The 22,531-nt window shown below is 41.7% G+C and overlaps 1 long non-coding RNA gene across 3 annotated transcripts in view; it reads right to left on the reverse strand.

The window, feature by feature from the left end:
* Positions 1–4,509: 4,509 nt before the first annotated feature.
* Positions 4,510–22,531, reverse strand: part of LOC138854803 (uncharacterized) — a 124,246-nt gene continuing 106,224 nt past the window's right edge. For 2 of the 3 annotated variants that reach the window (XR_011393971.1, XR_011393972.1), the window contains exons 3-4: positions 15,946–16,045; positions 4,510–5,022 (exon numbers count right to left, since the gene is read on the reverse strand). This is a non-coding gene — a long non-coding RNA (uncharacterized lncRNA). Of the gene's footprint in view, positions 5,023–13,213; positions 13,728–15,945; positions 16,046–22,531 lie in introns of those variants that run through there. The other variant, XR_011393973.1, reaches the window with a different exon arrangement.

Below are 22,531 nucleotides of genomic sequence, written 5' to 3' on the forward strand. Positions count from 1 at the left end.
CTACCACCTTTCTATGTACATGTAGCATCTCACTTTTCCCTACCCCCCTGGGAAGTTCCAGCTGTTCGAGTCTGTTCTTTCTCCCTCCCTTGCTCGAAAGCCCAACTGTCTACGGTCGCTTCCCGCTCTCTTTTTCTTGACCACTTTCACTCTCATTCTCATGCCATTGCTGTGTACACAGATGGCTCTAAGTCTTCTGACGGCGTAGGATTCGCAGCAGTGTTTCCGGACAGCGTCGTACAAGGGCATTTACTATCTTCAGCTAGTATTTTTACTGCTGAATTATATGCCATCCTTATAGCACTTATCCGTATTGCATCTATGCCTGTGTCATCATTTGTGGTTGTCTCAGACTCCCTTAGTGCTTTACAGGCTATACAAAAATTTGATACACCTCACCCCTTAGTCCTCCGTATCCAACTTTGGCTACGCCGCATCTTTACTAAGCATAAAGATATTGTTTTTTGTTGGGTCCCTGGTCATGTTGACGTACAGGGCAATGAACAGGCAGACACTGCTGCGCGGTCAGCAGTACATGACCTACCAGTTTCTTATAGAGGTATTCCATGTACTGACTATTTTGCTGTAATATCTTCCCACCTTCACACCCGTTGGCAACAACGTTGGTCTACTATGCTCGGCAACAAACTTCAGTCTATTAAACCGAGTATAGGTTACTGGCCGTCTTCTTATCACCAGTGTCGAGGTTGGGAGACTACTCTCTCCCATCTTCGCATTGGCCATACTCGTCTTACTCATGGATATCTCATGGAGAGGCGTCTTGCTCCTCTCTGTGAGAATTGCCAAGCTCCATTATCAGTCAGCCACATTCTGTTGGACTGCCCACTTTATCAACGAGCACGCAGAATTTACCTCTGTCGTCGTCTTCGCCCCGCTGCTCTCTCTTTACCTTCCCTTCTCGCTGATGGACCCACCTTTCATCCGGACTCTCTTATTGACTTTTTGACAACGACTGACTTCACAAATTCTGATACTTTCAGCCCTTTCTACTTGTATCTCTTGCTACCCTCTACCCCCGTACTATCCCCTGCCCCGCTGTTTTCTGTAACCTGCTGATCATCCCCCCTCCCTCCTGCCATCCAATTCCCTTGCTTCCTTCCCTACCCTGCAGCGCTGTATAGCCCTTGTGGCTTAGCGCTTCTTTTTGATTATAATAATAATAATAATGTTGGTAAAATAAACGGAATTGTACTTTTCATTAGGACTCTTTGTCGCACCACTTTTCCCCTGGGGCTGCGTGCACCCCAGATTGGCAACCTCTGCTCTAAATGGATATTGAAAACTGGAAACTATCTTAAAATTCGCAGTCTATGTCAATTCAGACAACTGCGTACTTCCTGCACTATTGGTAATTACCTCTCTCCAACTCTCCATCTCTCATTTATTCCCAAAGAATCTGGTTAGATCATAATCAAAACTTAGTCTTGAATCTAAGCATGATGCCTTAAGTTGCACTGATGCCTTAGTCAACCAACATTCTATTCCGCAAATTATGTTTCTTGATGGGACAGTCTGCCACCCCACTGGTGCAGTTGGTTGTGCCGTACTGTCTTAGGAAACCATGACTGTACGATGGAGCACGGATCAATTACTCGATATCAACCCTTCTATCTGAACAGTTTGTGATACCCATTGCACTCGATTTTATCTAGTTATCTAACGTTAACACTTTAATAGTAATTCTCTATCATTCTTAATGCTCCTAACCCTTTGTGACGTGCTCCTATCAGAAGCTAAACACAGATACGAGAGAATTGCAGAGAGTAACTTTAGAGCACATCTACGGATTCCATCTCGCGTTGGCCTTCAAATGCATGACGTAACTAATGACTTGGCAAAGGCGTATGCCTTCAGGGAAGGAGCAAATTACAACTCTGGCCTGTCCACTTGTGAATTACAGAGAATAATAATACAAAAATGCTTCAGATGAAATTCTTTGACTTGAGACTAGGAGACTGACACCAATCAATCCATGTATTATCATTCTATCATGCAGGAGAGTCACATATCTGTGATGAATTCAGCAAAATCAGCAAAGTTCTGGATGTCAATAGTGTCCAGTTTCTCCTGGGATAACAAAAAAAAAAGGCACAATACCGTGACTGGAACGATACACAAATAACCCGCACATAAAAGAGAGAAGCTTACGACGACGTTTCAAGTCACGTTACAAAGTCACAAAGTGACTTTGTAAATGGTCCAAGTCGGACCGAAACGTCGTCGTAAGCTTCTCTCTTTTATGTGCGGGTTATTTGTGTATTCTCCTGGGATACAGGAGTCCTGGATGTCACTACTGCCCAGCTTCTCCTGGGTTACAGGAATCCTGGATGTCACTGCTGCCCAGCCTCTCCTGGGATACAGGAGTCCTGGATGTCACTACTGCCCAGCTTCTCCTGGGATACAGGAGTCCTGGATGTCACTAATGCTCAGCTTCTCCTGGGTTACAGGAGTCCTGGATGTCACTGCTGCCCAGCCTCTCCTGGGATACAGGAGTCCTGGATGTTACTACTGCCCAGCTTCTCCTAGGATACAGGAGTCCTGGATGTCACTACTGCCCAGCCTCTCCTGGGATACAGGAGTCCTGGATGTCACTAATGCCCAGCTTCTCCTGGGATACAGGAGTCCTGGATGTCACTACTGCCCAGCTTCTCCTGGGATACAGGAGTCCTGGATGTCACTACTGCCCAGCCTCTCCTGGGATACAGGAGTCCTGGATGTCACTACTGCCCAGCCTCTCCTGGGATACAGGAGTCCTGGATGTCACTACTGCCCAGCCTCTCCTGGGATACAAGTATGTCTGGGAGTTTGCAGCAACAGCTGAGGTAGACTTAACTAAATACAAATTTCGACAAAGAAGCTATTGTTACACACAGCTTCATTATGAGCTGGAATGTGAAAACATTCATAAATCTAGACAACTCGCTCACAAATTTTCAAGAAATGTCAGTTTTTTTTTTATAAACAGTGACACATTATCAATCACTTTGGAAAAGTACCCTGACTTTTCCTACTGTAAATATTTCATAACTACTTAAACTTAAATTCAGTCATATCTTGCCAAAATATCAGATATAAATAACTTGACCACATATAAGCTACACAGTAATGTTTTTGTGACGAATTCATAAGCATCTCATTACGATTGTTACCAAATTGAACTAGTAAGTAGTTCTACACAATTATAAGTCACTTAGCTATCAAAAATCGTTGGCGCCTGGACCGTGAATCCAATATCTGCACCCCTAACCTTTTAGCTACCGCCCACAGGATGGGTATAGGGTGCATAATTAAAATATGAAATTAAAGTAATTAAAGAAAATTTAAAGGAAATGAGTGAAAAGATCGAAAATGGATTGCAACCTAGGAAGAATAACGTTGTAGATAACGTACAGAGAATAATCACACCAAGTGTACCACTAGGGGTATACAGGAATCGTATAAGCCAAACTTTGCAATCTAGGATATATTTTCAGGAACCTTAACAAAGATTCATTTGGGATATAACATTCAGCTTAGGTTAGACCCATCTTGTGACTCCAGCGGGAAACGTGCAAATGATCAAGTATATGAAGACATTAAGGAGATTCTAAGGTTTGTAATGAGGTTGTCAATAAACCCAAGAGGAATAGACTGCATTAAGAGATTTGGTGAACTGAACCTATCAATACTTCTAGAAGAAATGAAATGTATGGGAAATATAATTATGACATTTCAAATACTCGGTGGAACAGATAAGAGCCGATTGTGACTGAGCTGAGAGGAGATTAAGTCAAAAGGACACACACTTGAATTACAGGCACTTTGAGAAGTATATTTTATGGCTCGGCATGATAAGTGGAATGCACTAGACGCAGATTTGACGGTAGCAAACAATACTCAGTTTAAAGTTTAGGTATGAACAAGCTTTGGAGATGAGAAATCAATTATGCAAGTCGATAAGCGTTGGAGGCAGGACCGGGTGCTATGACTCGACCCATGCAAGCACGACTAGTAGAGTACAACTAAATTAGTACACACACTCTTAACGTTAATGATAAGGTGCATAACGTCAATTTTCCAAATAACAGAGTTCAACGTGCTATTGACTTTCTGGTAAATACTCCACCGCACTCTCTGCCAGCTCATGGCTACGCACTTGCCTAGTTTAAATAAAATCGATGAAATTGCCCTCCTTGGAATACACCATGAACTATTTACTGTTTACTCTGTCCATGTCCAACACCTAAATTACCGAGCGACAATAAGCATTTAAAACCTCCTCGCTCCACCGCAGATACGACAAGCGTCTCAAATTATACACGATCTGCAGTGGGAGATGAAATACCAGAAATGTAGGTCCCAAATCTACACATAGTGATGGTTTACCAAGGCAAGAGAAGCAAATCAACAGCAAGGGTGTTGCCATTTTTTTTTTTGTCATGAGAGATGAGAAAAACTTCTCAAAATGCGGATGCTGGTTATATAATAACCGTCTCCATGGGGGGCTTCAAGGGCAGCCTTCCTCGGGCCTGCCGAGGAAGGCTGTCCTAAAAAAAAAAAATCACATGATATATAATACCATATTTCCCACATGTAATAAAGTATCGCCAGTCAGTCGAGTTTTAATCTTATAACATTGAAAATGGGCTGGCAATATATTTTTCCTCGGTGGGTTTGGGTTTACGAAAGATTTGCCTAATATGAGCCAGTAGGCCCTCTGCTGTGTTCCTCCATTCTTATGTTTTTATGTTCTTGGATCGTGGAAATATCCTTGGTGCGTGATTTTTTTTAAATTTCATTGTTACTATTAATAAACATATGAAACGTCATATGTCAGTCAACAAACACTTAGTAAGAAACAAAAACTGTCAGACATACCAGAGATGACACCTGAGCCAGGGACTGGTGCACCTAGGAGGACCAGGTATCCAGGACAGGCTGGACAGGCTGGACAAGCTGGATAGGCCGGATAGGCTGGACAGACTGGACAGGCTCCTCGTTCCTCCACACACACTCATCCTCCTTAACAAAAGCTGGTATCTTACCGTCACTCAAGACTCTCGGTGGACAGACTGACACAGTAAAAATCGTGATCTAAAATCGAAATGTTTACCTTCATGGCGTTACTGAACAATGGTGTAATCAATAAGTCAAATTTATTGAAAGTCTATAAAAAAAATACAACTTCAGAGAAATGCAAAAATTATTCAGATTTATAATAAATCGAAGAAATTTACACCCTTTTAAAGAATGGAATAATAATAATAATAATAATGATTATAATAATAATGATTATAATAATAATGATTATAATAATAATAATAATAATAATAATAACACTTTATAGAAAGTTCCAGGTTAAACGGAACATTTTTGGACAACACTTAAACCCCTTAAAATTACCTTATAACTAGTGCACGCTTATATAATTATATATCCCACATATTAGTTGTATATTGTTGCAGTCACGGTATTGTTGCAGTCACGGTATTGTTGCAGTCAAGGTATTGTTGCAGTCACGGTATTGTTGCAGTCACGGTATTGTTGCAATTGTTGCAGTCAAGGTATTGTTGCAGTCACGGTACTGTTGCAGTCACGGTATTGTTGCAGTCACGGTGTTGTTGCAATTGTTGCAGTCACGGTATTGTTGCAGTCACGGTGCTGTTGCAATTGTTGCAGTCACGGTATTGTTGCAGTCACGGTATTGTTGCAGTCAGGGTATTGTTGCAGTCACGGTATTGTTGCAGTAACGGTACTGTTGCAATTGTTGCAGTCACGGTATTGTTGCAGTCACGGTACTGTTGCAGTCACGGTATTGTTGCAGTCACGGTGCTGTTGCAATTGTTGCAGTCACGGTATTACAGTCACGGTATTGTTGCAGTCACGGTATTGTTGCAGTCACGGTATTGTTGCAGTCACGGTATTGTTGCAGTCACGGTATTGTTGCAGTCACGGTATTGTTGCAGTCACGGTATTGTTGCAGTCACGGTGCTGTTGCAATTGTTGCAGTCACGGTATTGTTGCAGTCACGGTACTGTTGCAGTCACGGTATTGTTGCAGTCATGGTGCTGTTGCAATTGTTGCAGTCACGGTATTGTTGCAGTCACGGTACTGTTGCAGTCACTGTATTGTTGCAGTCACGGTATTGTTGCAGTCACGGTGCTGTTGCAATTGTTGCAGTCACGGCATTGTTGCAGTCACGGTACTGTTGCAGTCACGGTACTGTTGCAGTCACGGTATTGTTGCAGTCACGGTGCTGTTGCAGTCACGGTATTGATGCAGTCACGGTATTGTTGCAGTCACGGTATTGTTGCAGTCACGGTATTGTTGCAGTCACGGTATTGTTGCAGTCACGGTACTGTTACTTTCACGGTATTGTTGCAGTCACGGTATTGTTGCAGTCACGGTATTGTTGCAGTCACGGTATTGTTGCAGTCAAGGTATTCTTGCAGTCACGGTATTGTTGCAGTCAAGGTATTGTTGCAGTCAAGGTATTGTTGCAGTCACAGTACCGTTGCAGTCACGGTATTGTTGCAGTCACAGTATTGTTGAGGTCACAGTATTGTTGCAGTCACAGTATTGTTGCAGTCACAGTATTGTTGCAGTCAAGGTATTGTTGCAGTCACAGTACCGTTGCAGTCACGGTATTGTTGCAGTCACAGTATTGTTGAGGTCACAGTATTGTTGCAGTCACAGTATTGTTGCAGTCACAGTATTGTTGCAGTCACGGTATTGTTGCAGTCACGGTATTGTTGCAGTCACAGTACCGTTGCAGTCACGGTATTGTTGCAGCCACAGTACTGTTGAGGTCACAGTATTGTTGCAGTCACAGTATTGTTGCAGTCACAGTACTGTTGAGGTCACAGTACTGTTGCAGTCACAGTATTGTTGCAGTCACGGTAATGTTGCAGTCACAGTATTGTTGCAGTCACAGTACCGTTGCAGTCACGGTATTGTTGCAGTCACAGTACTGTTGAGGTCACAGTATTGTTGCAGTCACGGTATTGTTGCAGTCACAGTATTGTTGAGGTCACAGTATTGTTGCAGTCACAGTATTGTTGCAGTCACAGTATTGTTGCAGTCACAGTATTGTTGCAGTCACAGTATTGTTGCAGTCACAGTATTGTTGCAGTCACAGTATTGTTGCAGTCACAGTATTGTTGCAGTCACAGTATTGTTGCAGTCACAGTACCGTTGCAGTCACGGTATTGTTGCAGTCACAGTACTGTTGAGGTCACAGTATTGTTGCAGTAACGGTATTGTTGCAGTCACAGTATTGTTGAGGTCACAGTATTGTTGCAGTCACAGTACCGTTGCAGTCACGGTATTGTTGCAGCCACGGTGTTGTTGCAGTTACAGTATTGTTGCAGTCACGGTATTGTTGCAGTCACAGTATTGTTGCAGTCAAAGTATTGTTGCCGTCACAGTATTGTTGCAGTCACGGTATTGTTGCAGTCACAGTATTGTTGCAGTCACAGTATTGTTGCAGTCACAGTATTGTTGCAGTCACAGTATTGTTGCAGCCACAGTATTGTTAGTCACAGTATTGTTGCAGACACAGTATTGTTGCAGTCACAGTATTGTTGCAGTCACAGTATTGTTGCAGTCACAGTATTGTTGCAGCCACAGTATTGTTATTCACAGTATTGTTGTAGTCACAGTATTGTTGCAGTCACAGTACTGTTGTAGTCACAGTATTGTTGCAGTCACAGTACTGTTGCAATCACAGTACTGTTGCAGTCACAGTACTGTTGCAGTCACAGTACTGTTGCAATCACAGTACTGTTGCAGTCACAGTACTGTTGCAGTCACAGTATTGTTGCAGTCACAGTACTGTTGCAGTCACAGTACTGTTGCAGTCACAGTACTGTTGCAGTCACAGTACTGTTGCAATCACAGTACTGTTGCAGTTACAGTACTGTTGCAGTTACAGTACTGTTAGTCACAGTACTGTTGCAGTCACAGTACTGTTGCAGTTACAGTACTGTTGCAGTTACAGTACTGTTACAGTCACAGTACTGTTGCAATCACAGTACTGTTGCAGTCACAGTACTGTTGCAATCACAGTACTGTTGCAGTCACAGTACTGTTGCAGTTACAGTACTGTTACAGTCACAGTACTGTTGCAGTCACAGTACTGTTGCAGTTACAGTACTGTTACAGTCACAGTACTGTTGCAATCACAGTACTGTTGCAGTCACAGTACTGTTGCAGTCACAGTACTGTTGCAGTTACAGTACTGTTACAGTCACAGTACTGTTGCAGTCACAGTACTGTTGCAGTTACTGTACTGTTAGTCACAGTACTGTTGCAATCACAGTACTGTTGCAGTCACAGTACTGTTGCAATCACAGTACTGTTGCAGTCACAGTACTGTTGCAGTTACAGTACTGTTACAGTCACAGTACTGTTGCAGTCACAGTACTGTTGCAGTTACAGTACTGTTACAGTCACAGTACTGTTGCAGTCACAGTACTGTTGCAGTTACAGTACTGTTGCAGTTACAGTACTGTTACAGTCACAGTACTGTTGCAATCACAGTACTGTTGCAGTCACAGTACTGTTGCAATCACAGTACTGTTGCAGTCACAGTACTGTTGCAGTTACAGTACTGTTGCAGTTACAGTACTGTTACAGTCACAGTACTGTTGCAATCACAGTACTGTTGCAGTCACAGTACTGTTGCAGTTACAGTACTGTTACAGTCACAGTACTGTTGCAATCACAGTACTGTTGCAGTCACAGTACTGTTGCAATCACAGTACTGTTGCAGTCACAGTACTGTTGCAGTTACAGTACTGTTGCAGTTACAGTACTGTTACAGTCACAGTACTGTTGCAATCACAGTACTGTTGCAGTCACAGTACTGTTGCAATCACAGTACTGTTGCAGTCATAGTACTGTTGCAGTCACAGTATTGTTAGTCACAGTATTGTTGCTGTCACAGTACTGTTGCAGTCACAGTACTGTTGCAGTCACAGTACTGTTACAGTCACAGTACTGTTACAGTCACAGTACTGTTGCAATCACAGTACTGTTGCAGTCACAGTACTGTTGCAGTTACAGTACTGTTGCAGTTACAGTACTGTTACAGTCACAGTACTGTTGCAATCACAGTACTGTTGCAGTCACAGTACTGTTGCAATCACAGTACTGTTGCAATCACAGTACTGTTACAGTCACAGTACTGTTGCAGTCACAGTACTGTTGCAATCACAGTACTGTTGCAGTCATAGTACTGTTGCAGTCACAGTATTGTTAGTCACAGTATTGTTGCTGTCACAGTACTGTTGCAGTCACAGTACTGTTGCAGTCACAGTACTGTTACAATCACAGTACTGTTACAGTCACAGTACTGTTGCAGTCACAGTACTGTTGCAGTCACAGTACTGTTACAGTCACAGTACTGTTACAATCACAGTACTGTTGCAATCACAGTACTGTTGCATTCACAGTACTGTTACAGTCACAGTACTGTTACAGTCACAGTACTGTTACAGTCACAGTACTGTTACAGTCACAGTACTGTTGCAATCACAGTACTGTTGCAATCACAGTACTGTTGCAGGCACAGTACTGTTACAGTCACAGTACTGTTACAGTCACAGTACTGTTGCAGTCACAGTACTGTTACAGTCACAGTACTGTTACAGTCACAGTACTGTTACAGTCACAGTACTGTTACAGTCACAGTACTGTTGCAGTCACAGTACTGTTACAGTCACAGTACTGTTGCAGTCACAGTACTGTTACAGTCACAGTACTGTTACAGTCACAGTACTGTTACAGTCACAGTACTGTTGCAGTCACAGTACTTTTACAGTCACAGTACTGTTGCAGTCACAGTACTGTTACAGTCACAGTACTGTTACAGTCACAGTACTGTTGCAGTCACAGTACTGTTGCAGTCACAGTACTGTTACAGTCACAGTACTGTTGCAGTCACAGTACTGTTGCAGTCACAGTACTGTTACAGTCACAGTACTGTTGCAGTCACAGTACTGTTGCAGTCACAGTACTGTTACAGTCACAGTACTGTTGCAGTCACAGTACTGTTGCAGTCACAGTACTGTTGCAGTCACAGTACTGTTGCAGTCACAGTACTGTTGCAGTCACAGTACTGTTACAATCACAGTACTGTTACAGTCACAGTACTGTTGCAGTCACAGTACTGTTACAGTCACAGTACTGTTACAGTCACAGTACTGTTACAGTCACAGTACTGTTACAGTCACAGTACTGTTACAGTCACAGTACTGTTACAGTCACAGTACTGTTACAGTCACAGTACTGTTGCAGTCACAGTACTGTTACAGTCACAGTACTGTTACAGTCACAGTACTGTTACAGTCACAGTACTGTTACAGTCACAGTACTGTTACAGTCACAGTACTGTTACAGTCACAGTACTGTTACAGTCACAGTACTGTTACAGTCACAGTACTGTTGCAGTCACAGTACTGTTACAGTCACAGTACTGTTACAGTCACAGTACTGTTGCAGTCACAGTACTGTTGCAGTCACAGTACTGTTACAGTCACAGTACTGTTACAGTCACAGTACTGTTGCAGTCACAGTACTGTTACAGTCACAGTACTGTTACAGTCACAGTACTGTTACAGTCACAGTACTGTTACAGTCACAGTACTGTGACTGTTTATTCACTAAGCTGGTTAATATCAATGATAAAGTTTTCAATCTTTGATATTAACTCTTAACATTCTGGATTATGTTTATGACATTTTTGGATTTTTTTTTTGTAAGGCAATTTGTCACAATGTTTCTAATAAATTGTTGAAATAAACTGATGATAGTAAGAGCAACAACATGAATGATGATGTTATTTAGATAAACGGGACTGATGCTGATAAGTTTGACTTTAATATAATTAATCCTTGCAGAATTTAGGTCGGGTGGAGAAGGTAGCAAATTGGGAACTTTTTTTATTTACTGGTGGATGAAGTTGTGCCACTGCGTCACATAAGAGGACTTTTTAAAAGTAAGAGCACTGGTTTGGTGATAGAGTTGAGTACTGAGTGGAAGAAACTCCCGAGTACCGTCATAGAAACTAAGACGTTGTTTAGTTTTAAAAATAGGTTGGATAAATACATGAGTGGGTGTGGGTGGGTGTGAGTTGGACCTGACTAGCTTGTGCTATTAGATCGGATGCCGTACTCATCCCTTAAGTGAATGTGACGGACCTGACTAGGTCAAGGTATTGGCTTTAGCTGGTGTGAAAATTGGACCTGCCTCGCATGGGCCAGTAGGCCTGCTGCAGTGTTCCTTCTTTCTTCTGTTCTTAGCTTCTTATGTGTCAAAAACGTTTCTTAGATAAATAAAGAAGCCAACTGGATATTTATTTCCTAGAGATAATTAGCTCATTAGTACTTTTTCCTGGTCTGAAGCCGGACTGGCAGGGGTTAAAAATATTTTAGGTGATAAGTGCATATATTCGTTTATATATTATGTTTTCAAAGATTTTAGAAAATAAATGTAAGTTAGATATTGTTCTGTAGTCGTTAATATCAGCTGGGTCTCAATCTTAAGCATATTTGGGAAAGTTTGAGCTTCGAAGAATTATTAAACAGTTGCAATGATAGGTGATAAAACGTGAGAAGATCTCTTATATGTAAGTGGCGGAATACTCGTTTTATTACCTACGTAGTTTTTGAGTGTTTTTATTACTGAAGTTACATCTGAGATGTCGGAGACAGGCAGAGGAAGACTTTGTAACTGTTACTGAAGTAATTGATAACTTGAGCAGTGGAGTTCGGGATTTTGCTGGCAAGTTTAGTGACTGGTTGAGAAGCTGTTAAAGACATTTACTATATCAGCCGGATATATGATTAGTTTGGTCTGATCAGTGGTTTAGAAAGCACACCTGAGGAAACACTACGACATATTTATTAGAAAACGTTTCGGTCCTGGGACCTTGATCACTTCTAATAAATATATCCTAGTGTTTGCTCACGTATCTTTTTAAACTAATTTCTCGATATCTATTACCAAGGTCTAATAAGCACAATTTCTTTTGGTTCCTTCAATTTTGGGGGAACCCAGAACTGGTGAGTGTTTTCCAGGTCTGTTTGATATCGCTCTTTAGTTCTTAAAACAACTCTACATAATTCACTTGTTTAGATTTCTTCATGAACATGGCGAATGTATATTTTTTTTGTTAGTTCTTTGGGAATTAAGCCCAGTCTGTAAATGCCGGGTTTATCAGCTTTGTCTGCAACCGTTCCTGCGATCACTGCGCCTGTGAGCAGCTGTGCCTGTCACCCACTTGTCTGTGATCAGCTGTACGTCTCATCAGCAGAAGCTGTGGTTAGCTGTACAGGTGTTCTTGTACAGCTGTGATCAACTGGCAGGGCCTCACTAGTTCAGATTAGCTGTACATGTCTCTAGCTGAGCAGGACTAGCTATACGGCTCATTAGCTGTGCACGTCATCAGCTCTGCAGATCACCAGCTAGCAAGTCACCAGCTATGCAGGTCGTCGGCTGTGCAGGTCACTGATTGTCAAGTCTTCAGGTATTTCTCTGTTGTTGGAAGGTTATCGCCAGCCATCAATATTTCAAAATGGTCTGTCTACTTACCCGTAGTCTATATTTAGTCTACCTGTAGTCTCCCCATAGTGTACCCGTATTCTACCTGTAATATACCCGTAGTCTACCTGTAGTATACCCGTAGTCGATTCCTGGAGTCACCGTTCCTGCTACCCCCATCCCCCCAGACCAACACCCAATAACAAAACATTCAATTTTCAGACCTGATCCCTGGGTCATAAAAACTAAAATTCTATCATATTATCTCGACTTAAACGCCAGGTCATCGTGATGTAATAAATTCTATATAGTTACTGTTACAAACACAAAATTTATTGGTTTAGTCTTGAGCATCGAAGCAAAGTTGTCACTAGAGCTGAGAAAATTGTTACAGTATTTGTTTTGACGAACACAGAGAGAGAGAGAGAGAGAGAGAGAGAGAGAGAGAATTATATCCTGTGTAAATTTGTATACTCAACGTGTTCCTTGGTTTTAGCGGATTGAGTAATATATTTATGGAGAGGAAGCACTAGGCCAGTAGGAGTCATACAAAACCTGAGGAAAATTGGAAGTAATCAGGTTCAACGGAAGAGGGAATGGCAGGTCATTTCCTTTTGATCAAAAGCGCCAGTCCGGTGGCGTCGAGGAACCTCCCTCGTTGGGCAGCAAAATGAGAAAAACATTCAGCACAACTCTGACTTCAACTTAAAGTTCTCTCTCTCTCTCTCTCTCTCTCTCTCTCTCTCTCTCTCTCTTGTTTATTTCGTTGTGGTAGTTTTATAACCCTCACTCATCACGTCCGGTTCCAGTCTCATACATAGAACTGGCCATCCATATGAATGAAGGTTAAAAGGAGTTAAAACCAAAGCTCGGGTAGGCCAGCGGATACTTAACTAGTTAATGAGTCAATATTAGACTAAGGCTTATGTCTGTACACACCGTGCTATTTCCTGACGAATCAATCACCACCACCAGGATTCCTATAAAACTTCTGAGCAATAGTTGAGGCCGTCTACATCGCCATAAAGATTTGTTATGCACTTTGTGGCTAATTACGAATCGTTGGGGACTTACAGTTGCAAGGACGCCAGTTCGGTACCCAGTACTCCTTACACAGCTAGATATATTCCGGTCTCTGGGCGATCCTCTGAAGATATCCGGGTGTTCCATGATTCCAGTTTCTTCTGCAGTTAAATATTAATGTGGAAGAATTAAAGGGAATCAGAAGAGGCATTCACAAGTCATATGGAAACCGATATCCAAATTTCCTCAGTAAAAATTATAAATTAGGACCTGTACTGTTCAAATCTAATTCAAACCTTTCAAAGAGTCTGATATCCAAAAACACTCAGAAATTATCACATGAAAAGCAGTATTTACATTTTTCCAGCTTCTACCATAAAAAAAAGCGAATTGGGACCTACATAGGATAAAATGAATCCAACTTTTCTCCAAGCTAAACTGACCTGATTTTAAGAAAATAAGTTTATTGCACGCTTAGTGTACATAACACAAATGTTAAACTGGTCCTGAGAGCACATAAAAAACCGTTAAGCTGATTTAAACTAAAATGGCAAATGGCACCTACACAGCTGAAAAAAATAATATAAATATAATAGTATTAAGATGCTCCAGCATCTACAGTTTCAAGCTGATCAGAAGCGGCATTTACTAGTTATTACAGGGGAAAAATCCTTAATAAAGCCTACCAATGGTAAAAGTTTGAAGCCTATCAGAAAATCCATTCTTCAGTAATTGATCTGATTACAACGGTTCCAAGCTTTTCTATTTCAGTAAACTTTCACATTTAAACCTATGCGGACTAAACTTATGGGTTATCATCCTTATTAACGAATTCAGCGTTTATAATAATATCGTGAATTCATTCAGAGTAAACATTCACTAGTTGTCGTATAAAACATAATTATCACCATTTATTCAATAAAAAGTGCTAGTCTGGGACTTACAGCAGCCACTGGCAGTATGAACCTTGTGTTGAGGAAACCACAACATTGGTCATAATTTGATCCTGATTAGAAAAGTAATTCTCCAGTAATAACATGGACTCTTACGATTTCAAAGTTTGATATTGTTTTATTACATGACCCAATTAACGAAAATCAGTAAGTATTATCCTGGCCCTAAGATGCATCAGCCATTAAACGTTGAAGCCATTTAGTAGAGATAAATTGTTATTTGTGTATTATTTAAAGTGATTTAACGGGAATAAAAAGTCACACTGTTTTACTTATAAAATCGTCAAATCTACACCGATGTGTTCATTCTCCTCTGTCTTCGTATTTCTTGGTATCTTTCGTGAATCCTCCGCCACTGAGGATTTTTATGTTAACCAAATTAGTCCAAGATGTTGCCAATGGGTTCAGCAACATTGGTCATAGGGCACGTAAACATAATTGTTCCAAGAATTTGATCCTCGTTACAGTACACAAGCGTTGAAAATTTGAAGCCGATTGGGTGAGGCGTTCTCAAGCTTGATCAAAATAAAATCGGAAAGTTGTAGGAGGAAGAAAAATATAAAATTCAGACAACCTCTTAAAGGTACCATTCCGGGATACCTAATTAGTATTTTTTTTCCACGATTTGGCATATTTTCATTTCATCACACTTGAACTGTGTTTACCTGCTGGTACGAGTCATTAGCTGTCGTCTTTCATGTTTTACTTAACATGAGAACGAAGGAATACTACACCAAGCCTACTGACCTGCGCTTGGTAGGTCCAGTTCACCATCACCCACATCCACCACACCCATTCATGTACCCGTCTAATCTAAATGTAAAACTGCTCAAAAATTTTGCCTGAATGATGCTACTTGAGTAAAAATTTTCGACACGCTGTTTACAACCCCTTTCTTTTTCCTGTTCTTCATTTGTACACTTAATCTCGTAATTCTATGCCTTTCTAACTAACTAGTGCACGTCCAATGCCTTCAACCTGTTATCGTAACAAAGGTTTTTAATATATGGAATCAACTTCATTCTCCATCTCTATATATTTTCGAGGGCATTGATACACGGACAAGACCACCAATAAAAGATAGTGTCGTCACTAAGCAGCAACAGAATAAGTTTTCCGACGAATGTATTATAGGTTACCTGGCTACTGTTACATCCATTAAAACATTCCACGAATAGACAATTTTGCCTGCAATTTTTACGTCCCTAACATCATTAAGCTAATTTAACCTAAAATAATGAACGTACAGAAATCAACGATCTGTACAGTGGAAAATTAAAATTATGTTAAAGTGCCAACTCAGTTATTTCAACGATTTTTTAAATGGTTTTGAAACAAGTTTGCCTTAGGAGAGTTTGTGTAGAGGGCTACTAGTGTTAGTTTACTGTCTACTACTACGATAGCTCAAGAGGTTAGGTGCACTTACCTTTGAGAAAGAGGCACTCGGAGACTTTATAATAATGCAGTGAACATCGCAGCGTTGTTAAGCAACTGAGGCAGCAGGAAACTACACAGTCCAGGGAACACTGTAATGTAGAACGAGACCTTAGGGTGAGGCAGAGACCAGCAGCTGGGACCACACAATGCAGGGAACACTACACTGTTGTGACGTAATCTGAGGATGAGGCAGCCGGAGACCTCACACTGCAGTGAGCACTGCAGTATCGTGTTGCACAAAATGTCAATACTTAGAAAAGGAATGTCAGGGACAATGCTAAGCGAGGAAACAGTCTCTATAATACGTGTGGTGGGGCGGGGCTCCAGGCAGGAAGTAACCCGGGGAGTGCACCTGGACACTGCAGGGCCAACTCTACCCTAGGATTTAATGATGGTTTTTAAAGTATGGATTAGAGCCAGTTATCTGTATCTTTCACTGCCCTATAAAACAAAAGCTCTTTTGGAATCCTAGGAATATGGAGTGTTTAGAGTACCCGTATGGACGGAAAGAATTAATGTTCACGCTATCCAAGTCTGGAAGACATATTTGACAGAGATAAGTTGTACATAAAATCCCTGGACCACTCAGGCATAACAGTAAAGCATATATTGTCTCATATTGCCATCTTGGCCTCTGGACCCCCTCCCCATGGCACCTACAACAGCAAGGATGATATTCATCGCCAAATCCAACAAAGACAAGCATAAACCGAACAACTACAGGCCTATTAGACCTAAGTTACTGGCCAAGTCTTTCAAAAATCATTTCTGACTGAATTACTGCATAGATTTCAATTACCTCTTCACAGAAAAGCAGTTTGGTGTTAGGACCCACCGAGGAACCCAACACTCCATCAGTACCTTCTTCGATGCCGTGGACAGCCTAAGGAAACAGGGCAATCTTGTCAAAACTGCAACTCGGGATGTACTCGAAACATTTGATAGTCTGTGGCACGATGGCCTCATATTCAAACTTGCCGACCTTTCAGATCACAACTGGACATTTCTCAGGCTTATATATAACTTCTTAATTGGTAGAAACATCATCCTCATCTTCAACCGCAAGACGGCAGAGCCATTCACACCAACAGCTGGAGTGCCACAGGGTTCGTGCCTGAGCCTTTTACTCTTCAAGATATACGTTAATGACCTCCCCCAACCTGAATTCAGCTACAACATTACGCAGTCTGCTTACGATGTTAGCCATGTAGTTTCATCCATCCTGAATTGCGAACAGCCAGTTGGATTGCCTGCAGCCAACAAGCAATCCAACCATGAAGCCTGGTCACAGACCGGGCCGCAGAGACGTTGACCCCCGGAACTCTCTCCAGGTAAACTCCAGGTATCAAAAAGGTAAACTTTGCAAACGTCCGCCTCAGTCAACTGTACATATTTAAACAGGCTTCCACTAATATCAAGAAGAACCTGTATAAGACGATGATAAGACCTATGCTTGAATATCCTTGTGTGTCCATATCACTAACTACAAACACCAACATGTTACAGCTACAGAGAGTCCAGAACATTGCACTCCACTTTAACACAGGCACCAGACTGAGGGACAGAGTCAAAATAGAAGATCTACAAGACATTGTGACACAATGTCAGGCTACACAAACTAGAGACAAAAATAACCTAATTAGCCCGAAATGCTCTGCATAACAAGGGACTGTCTGTATAGTAGTATGTCATTGATGCCAGCTAGGCCTGTATATCTTGTACATGTACTTGTTGAAATAATTATTATTATTATTATTATTATTATTATTATTATTATTATTATTATTTAAGGTTTACGACAATATAAGGGCGAAAACTGAGGGGGATGAATTTTAAGAAGAAATATAAGGAACTCGGCCTAATAACCAGAGACAGACGGTTTGAGATGAGAAAAGTTAACATAAGGGGACGTAGATGACAGATAAAGACTCATTAGAAATAGGAAAGTTAGGAAATAAAAGTGTTCATAGCTTCAAGATCGGATACGATCTTTTCAGAAGGACAGGAATTAGTAAAGGCGCTCGGCTGTAATTAGGAAATAGGTCCAGAAGCTACGAATCGAACGCAATTAGGTTAATACACAAACGTTTGCACCCACACACGTAGCAGTATACACTACAACTTAGAGAGGCAAAGTTAAACATCTTTTATCATGTAGAAAAATAAACAAATTATAGCAAGCTCTGGTGAGGTAACTGGTGTGTTGACAAGTATATACCTAAAACTGTCAAGAAAACTGCTCGCTGCCAAGTCTGGCTGTCAGTGTCGCGTCACTCCGTCATAAGTGCAAGATAAATTGACCACGTGAACCATATGTATTGCCAAGACTATAACATACAGTCAACGATTACACACACACACACACACACACACACACACACACACACACACACACAAATGGGAACATCAGCAGGCACGAGGGGACTGAAGGAGGGGATGGATCTAAGCAGTCTTTTGCAGCAGTAATATCAGGCCATCATGGTGTCTGGGAGATGATTAGGGAAACAGCAAAGGAGATGCTTAAATCAGATCCAGAGATACAGAGGGAAAAGAAATGTGAAGAGGAGAGGGAGGGGTCAATAATTATTCATGGGCTTCAGGAGGCTGAAGGGCAGACCTATGATGAAAGAAAGCATTGGGAGAAAACAGAGATTAAGAACATCATTGAAATAACAGGAGATAGGGACATGTCTCAGGTAGAAAATTATCACAGACTTGGGGGGTATTCGAGGGGAAAAAATCGACCAATCAGATTGACATTCAAGACAGATGTGGTATGGAACAGGATACTACAACAGAAACCACTGTTAAAGGACTCTCCAGATTATCAAAAAGTGTTCCTCAATCGAGACAGAACACGAAAGGAAAGGGAACAACTGAAAGTGAGAGCAAGACAGAACCAGTGGAAGGAAAGAGAGACAGGACAGGCAATGACAGACAGGAAAACTCAGCCTTTGGGGGAACATCAAACACAAATGCTTACAGAAACCTCTCAACCCCTGTCACCACATATCAACCAAACACAGTAAACAGAAACGAACCTCACTCCATAGCCACCACCCCCCTAAGCACTAATTCCACAGTCACAGCAGCCTCCCATAATATTGTGCCCTGCCTCCCACCCTCCCAGCCTGCACCTTCCTCTTCCATCTCCCAAAATACAGTAATGGAAAGGAAGCTAAAGGTATGACACACCAATGCAGATGGAATAACAAATAAGAGTGAAGAGTTGCAAGAATGCATCATTGATGCATCACCTGACATTATAGCACTAACAGAGACAAAACTTACAGGGATGATAACAGATGCAATTTTTCCACCTGGATATCAGATTAAGAGGAAAGACAGAGAGAACAGAGGAGGGGGAGGAGTAGCATTGCTCATAAAAAAAACAGTGGAGTTTTGAGGAGATGGGAGGAATGGAAAGAAGGGAAACAGACGACTTCATTGTGGGAGTACTTCAGACTGGTGGTCCAAAGGTGATGATAGCAGTGATGTATAACCCACCACTTAACAGCAGGAGAACAAGAGAAGAGTATGATGTGCGCAATAGGGCAATGGTGGATACACTAGCTGAAGTGGCCAGGAGGGCTCATTTGGGTAGGATAAAATTGCTTATAATGGGGGATTTCAATCATAAAGAGATTGACTGGGAAAACCTAGAGTCACATGGGGGACCAGAAACATGGAGGGCTAAGATGTTGGAGACTGTATTGGAGAACTTCATGCATCTACATGTTAGGGATACAACCAGAGAGAGAGGAGAGGATGTTGCAGCAAGGCTGGATCTCATATTCACCTTGAATAGTTCAGACATAAGGGATATCACCCACGAAAGACCCCTTGGCGCTAGTGATCATGATGTCCTGAGTTTTGAATATCTTGTTGAGTTAACAGTGGAGAATGCAGTAGCACGAGAACAAAGAGAGAAACCAAACTTCAAAAAAGTGGACTACATAGGAATGAGAAGTTTCCTGCATGAAGTGCAGTGGGAAAGAGAACTAGATGGAAAGACAGTAAATGAAATGATGGAAATAGTAACCACTAAGTGCAGGGAGGCAGAGGAAAGGTTCATACCAAAGGACAACAGAAAAAATGGTAAGACCAGAGTGAGCCCATGGTTTAACTGGAGGTGTAAAGAGACCAAAGCCAAGTTTGCAAGAGCATGGAAAAGGTATAGAAGGCAAAGGACTCAAGAAAACAAGATGAGCAGAAGAACCAGAAACGAATATGCAAGGATAAGGAGAGAGGTCAGTGGTCAGTGGTCAGTGGTCAGTCGTCACGTGAGGTCACAGACCCTGAGCTGCTTTGGGGATTAGCGTGGACGGTTACAAAGCATGGCTTGCTTCTGCAGTGTTTTAAAAATTGATGTTGGAGAGTTGAAGGAGGAGGTCTTGCTTCTCCAGGAGGAGATTAGGAGGCTGAAGGTCCACCTCAATGGGTCTGGGAGAGAGTGTGAGGTGGCTGGAGTTGTGGGGAATGAGGCTTCTAGCAGTGAGGTGCAGTCTGGCTCTCGCTGTGAGGAGGCTGTAGGTGGGGAGGTAGCAACGGCTACCAGTAGTGAGGTGCAGTCCAGCACCTGCTACAAGTGGCGAGTGGTAACCAGTAATGGGAGGAGAATCAGAATAAGGAAAGTTAAGAGTGAAGTTCTGAAGGTAGGAAATCGCTTCTCTGTTCTTCAGGATGAATGTACTTCAGTGGCCAGTGAAGGTAAGGGTACTACTGCCCCTGCTAACAGAGGTAAGCGCATTCTTGTGGTTGGTGACTCTCAGGTAAGATATATTGACCGTGCTTTTTGTAATAGGAATAAGAAGATGAGAGACAGAGTGTGCTTCCCTGGAGCTGGTGTTGGGGACATAGTTAACAGGCTGGATAATATCATGTCAGGTAATGGGAACAAGCCCATTATCTGTCTCAGTGCTGGTGGAAATGATATTGGGAAGGGTAGGAGAGAAGAGCTGCTAGATAAGTACAGATCAGCTACAGATTTCATTAAGTCTAAGGGAGGGGCCCCAATCATATGTAGCATCTTGCCTAGAAGGGGAGTAGGAAATGAATGGTTGTCTAGGGCAATTGGTGTAAATTGCTGGCTAGACAGATACTGCAAGGAACTTGCAATCCCATTCATTGACAACTGGAACAACTTTTATGGCAAACATGATATGTATGCAAGGGATGGGGTACATCTCTCTGGGGCTGGGGTGGTAGCACTTGCAAACTCAACTGAGAAGGCCATTGGTGAAATGCCTATGATTTTAAACTGATAGAAGATAGAGGTATGGGTGTGTGTGGGAAACAAGCAGGTTGCAACACTAGGGTTGGAAACAGTAAATGTATAAAAGGCATTCAGCATGAAGTTATAAATAAAGACAATAGATCAGGTCAGCAAACAAAGGGGGACAGCAGAGGGCAGCAAGGGACTAGCTCCCTTAAGGTTTACTATACTAATAGCAGGAGTGTAAGAAAGAAGATAGATGAGCAAAGATTAATTGCAAGTGCAGGAAACATAGATATTATTGCTATAACAGAGACCTGGCTCAATCTGAAAGATAGAGAGATGCCCTCAGAATGTCACATACAAGGCTATAAATTATTCCACACTGACAGGGTCAACAGGAAGGGTGGTGGAGTAGCGATGTATGTCAGAGACAATTTAAATTGTTGTGTTAGACAAGATATAAAATTACAAGCGTCATCCACTGAATCTGTTTGGTTACAGCTTCTCGAGGGCCGAGAAAAACTAATTTTGGGTGTGATTTACAGGGCCCCAAATCTTGATAGGGAGTGCAGTAAACTTCTATGGGACGAAATTCGTAAGGCATCTACATACGAAAATGTTGTGCTAATGGGAGAGTTCAACTATAGACAGATTGACTGGAGCAATTTGACAGGAAATTTAGAGTCAGGTGACTTTCTTGATACGATCCAAGATTGTTTTTTAAAAGTTTGTGACAGAGCCAACTAGGGGAAATAACCTCCTTGACTTGGTTCTTGCCAGTAGGGAAACACTAATTAATAATCTTGAGGTTAATGATGAGCTTGTGGAAAGTGATCACAAATCACTCAGTTTTAATATATCATGGAATTCCCCTATTAATGGCAATCAAGTCTCCGTCCCTGACTTTCGCTTGGCTGATTTCATAGGACTGAAAAATTACTTAGGTGGGCTGAACTGGAATGACCTGACTAAGGGTCAGGTAGGTGGTGATGGTTGCCGATATGACGCTTTCCAGGGCATAGTTCTAGCTGCTCAGTCAAATTATGTTCCAAATAGGGAAATCAGATCAAACAAAAATGATCCTAAATGGATGAACAATAGATTAAAATACCTGATTGGTCAAAAGAGAGGCATATATAGGCAAATCAAAAGAGGAGAGGGGCAATTAAGAAATCGATATATTCAGTTAAAGAGAGAAATAAAAAAAAGAATTAGAAAAGCAAAAAGAGATTATGAGGTTAAAGTTGCAAGAGAATCGAAGACTAACCCAAAAGGATTATTTCAGGTATACAGAAGTAAGATCAGGGACAAGATAGGCCCACTCAAAAGTTCCTCGGGTCAGCTCACTGACAGTGAT

Source organism: Cherax quadricarinatus, chromosome 70 (genome assembly GCF_038502225.1).
Source record: "Cherax quadricarinatus isolate ZL_2023a chromosome 70, ASM3850222v1, whole genome shotgun sequence".
In the NCBI taxonomy this organism is placed as follows: Eukaryota; Metazoa; Arthropoda; class Malacostraca; order Decapoda; family Parastacidae; genus Cherax; species Cherax quadricarinatus.